The sequence below is a fragment of the Corvus moneduloides genome, chromosome Z (assembly GCF_009650955.1).
Source record: "Corvus moneduloides isolate bCorMon1 chromosome Z, bCorMon1.pri, whole genome shotgun sequence".
In the NCBI taxonomy this organism is placed as follows: Eukaryota; Metazoa; Chordata; class Aves; order Passeriformes; family Corvidae; genus Corvus; species Corvus moneduloides.
The window spans coordinates 45562590-45566539 of NC_045511.1; positions in this window are offsets into that span (position 1 = coordinate 45562590).

Sequence of the window (3950 nt, forward strand, 5' to 3'; positions counted from 1 at the left end):
CCACAGATGACATACAGGTGTCTCTCTCTGAGCCCACAAATACATTTTCCATGACAGAAAGGTCCTCATAATGCCCTGAGTAACACTGCAAGGGCACCTGATAGTGATGCTTTGTGCCACTTTCTCTAAGCCTCCTCATATTTTTGCCTCTGCTCAATGTGATGTGTCACTAAGGGATGCAAAAGATGCATTTGCCTGTGTGTAAAGTAGGTTACTCCCCTTTGTGAGAGCCACGTTGTGGATGCACATGCAGAGCACTGGTGGTCACAGACAGTGAGGAGTAGCTGATAATGATACAAACCTGAACTAATTTGGCTAGACTTTGATGTCATTAACCAGATCAAAGTTTATCTCCTATTAGATAGCTTAAAAAAGACTTGAGCCAGCGGATTTTTCCTTCTTCCTCTATTCTGAAAGGACACTGACATAAGTTAAGGATAATCAAATACCCTGGACTGTTCCAGGAAAGCCTGGAGTACAGTGTATAGGCAAAAGAGAGAAAAAGGACAGTCTTAGAGCACACACAGTGGTAATGCTGGTGCAAGATGTGAAACCAATATAAGGCCACAAGCAAGGGAGTAGAGATGGGTTATTTCAGTCATCAGTAAAGCTTGATTTCAAACATTCTTTTTATTAAATAAATGGAATTCTGACTAACTAGGACTGTAATTTTGGGAGTTTCTCTAAGGTGAAACAGTTGGAACAGATACAAATGCTTGACATGGTGACTAGTCTCCCTCCTGTGCCTGTATCACTGCTAAAAAGAAATCCTAAAAGGAAACACTAAAATGAATCTTGATGAACTGCTAAATGAAATGTGCAAGATAACTTACTGTAACTTATTCATGAAACTGCCTTGGTTTTCCCATTTTGGTAACAGATATAAAACTTTACAATATGCAGTACAAGTTGTTAATATTTTCATCCTTGTAAGCTGAAAATGCAATCTTGCTGTGTTAAACAGACTGTTTGTTAGGGAGTGGTAGCAAATAATACTGTCTGTATAAACAGCTGTTCCACAGAAGATGCTCTGAAGGTAGATACTTGGCTGTTTAAAACATTGATGGATGAAATGTACTGCCATTTGCAAATTCCAGTTCTAAAAAAACCTGCAATCTTCTATAATTCAGTTCAAAGTCCTGATACTGAACAAACAAATGCTGTGCCAGGCACTTGATATCTTAATTTCCTGCTGCTGAATAGTCCCTGCCAGAATCACTGCAGAGTCATTAAAAGCACATGTACTACCCCTGGAGTGGCTCTTGTAGTGCTAGTGGTATTGAATAGACTTCCACTGTCTCTGGAGTACCTGGAAGCCTATACTATACATTCACTGTGGCTGGTGTAATGTCTCTTAAATTAGTAGAAATATTTATTAATTAAATGAGCTTATGTAGGTTTATACCATAAGGAGAAAGTCTCTTAGATGGAAAAGAAATTAAATAACTGAAGTTTTTCTTCCTTCCAGAAAAAAAGTACATTCCAGAGACAGTTTGTTCAGTGGCAAGATGAGAGGAAGATTCAGCCAAAACGTAGTATTCCCCAAAGACATATTCCTAAACAGTGTGAGACAGGTAGTGGAGAAGATTTTCCCATAAGAGTTAATGGAACTGAGTCAGCAGAAGCGTGTAAACACATACATTACACACTACTCAAAGGACAGGGCCAATGACACCTGAAAGTGTGTTGGGATTGTCACATGGAGGACACACAGTGTTTTCAGAGCCGACTGCTGGCCTGAAAGATCTTCTCACTGTCTTGAGGACACCCAGAGCCCCGCTGACAGTGCTCGCTAGGACTTTGCCCGCCACCTCGTCCCGCACGGCGGCGTTTCCTCATCCCCTGCCCGGGCTGCAGCCGGGTCAGCCCCGGCTGAGGGCTGGCAGTGAGGGCAGCTGGCGGAGGGCGGCACTGGCGGAGCGCGGCACGGGGCGCTGCGCCAGTCAAAAGGCTGATGGGCAAAACACCCGGCCCCGCGAAATTAAACGAGTCGTTCCTGAGCGAGAAGGGCGCACCACCTTCGCCTGCGAGTAGCTGGGGGGTCAGGGGCTCAGCTCCAGGTGAATGCTGCACCATCGGAGGGAAGGGCATTTGGGAGAGCAGAGGGGTCCCCCCTCGCCAGGACCGCGGGGTTTCTGCATTGTAGAGAGCAGAGCACTGGACTTACTTATTAACAGCAGCCAGCAGTATGCATGCATTATCACCATCAGTTGAGATGTTTGGTTTCCTCCAGAAGACTCTGGTTTCCAGCGCTGCATTTTCTTTCCCTCCTGTCGCATGTACAGCCTTTGCTTCCATGTCCTGGTGTATGCCAAGCACTTCTACTATCCTTCAGCTGGCAGATCTCAGCAGACTGACAGTGCTCTGCAGTCAGCAGGCCAGTAGCCAGGGACTTAGTGGTGACCAATTCAGACACCACGATGGGGGTAGCAAGCAGACACTGCCCAGTGGAGCCTGAAACTTCTGGGCATAGCCCCTGGGACTAGTGGCACTGGTAGCTAGTTAGGGCACGCAGACCTAACAGAGCCTCGGGCTGATGGCCGTGCTGGTGGCTCAGCTGAGCACAGCCGCTGAGCACAGCCCAGTGTGGGGGCTGGACTGGAAGAGGTCACATTACAGCCCACTGACGCTGCCCCCTGGCTAGAGCCACCCTTCACTGTGCTACCATAATGGCCAACATGGGGTAAGCCACCTCCTCTCTCTCTCTCCCTCCTTCAGCACCCTCAGCCCCTTGTGCCCAGTGAGAAAGGAACCCATCTTACTGTCTTTCAAGATTCCTGAGACTGAAGGGCAGAGGTGAATTAGTTTTATACCAGAATTCAACTGCCTCACCTCATCAATATCTGCAAGTATCTGAAAGGAGGGTGCCAAGAGCATGGATTCAGGCCCTTCTCAGTGATACCAAGCAATAGGCCAAGAGGCAAAGGGCAGAAACTGATGAACAGGAATTCCCACTTAAATATGAGGAAGAACTTTTTTACTGTGCAGTTGACTGCACACTGGAACAGGCTGCCCAAAGAGGCTGTGGAGACTCCCTCACTGGAGATACTCAAGAACCATCTGGACACAATTCTGTGTAATGTGCTTTAGAACGACCCTGCTTGAGCAGGGAGGTTGGACCAGATGACCCAGTGTGGTCCCTTCCGACCTGACCATTCTGTGATTCTGTGAACTGCGACAAAAGCAATACAGATGTGACCTTCTCAATGCAGGTCATAAGGAATTTTAAACAAGCACAGGCTTTAAAAAGTTGTAAACTTTTGGGCTGCTAAGTTAATTAAGAAATAAATCCTAAGCCTTGCAACCTTCTCATCTTGCTCAGAAGAATGAATGATCCAGATTTGGGGCAATTTTTTGGCCACCATGAATAAACATTTTTAAGATGTTGGTCCACCTGGCTTTGCAGATGCTGTCACATGAAGCTGCAGCCCATGCATGTACTCGGGCACTTCCAAAGTGGAGGCATGCATCCTTTTACCACTGAGTTTAAATCTTTACCAGACAAATGGAAGGAAGGGGAAATGACTGGCTGCAGGAATGTAGGGGGTAGGGGAAGAGAGACAGCACATAAGCATGCATGTGTGCAAGCACACCTTTGCACAAGAAGAAAACCTGTTTATCACTCAGTATGGCTGTGCAGCCTAACTGAGTGCCATACAGAGGTGTGAGAACTAGTGTAAGTAATAAACTAAGGAAAGAAAGAAAAAATGGAGATACTAATTTACCAGGTGAAATTAAAGCCCTGTTAAACTGACTACATTGCTTCTACTTCTAAGCCAGCTTAGTAAATTCTGCATAGCACTTCTAGCACAGATCTGCAGTGTGACATGTGCTCTACCCACCTTTTCCATGGGGTATGTCTACAAACAACTATGTGGGGAAAAAAATCAGTTCAGGTGTACTACATTGGTCCAGAGAAGCAGAAGTAAAGAAAACACCTGGAACCTAAG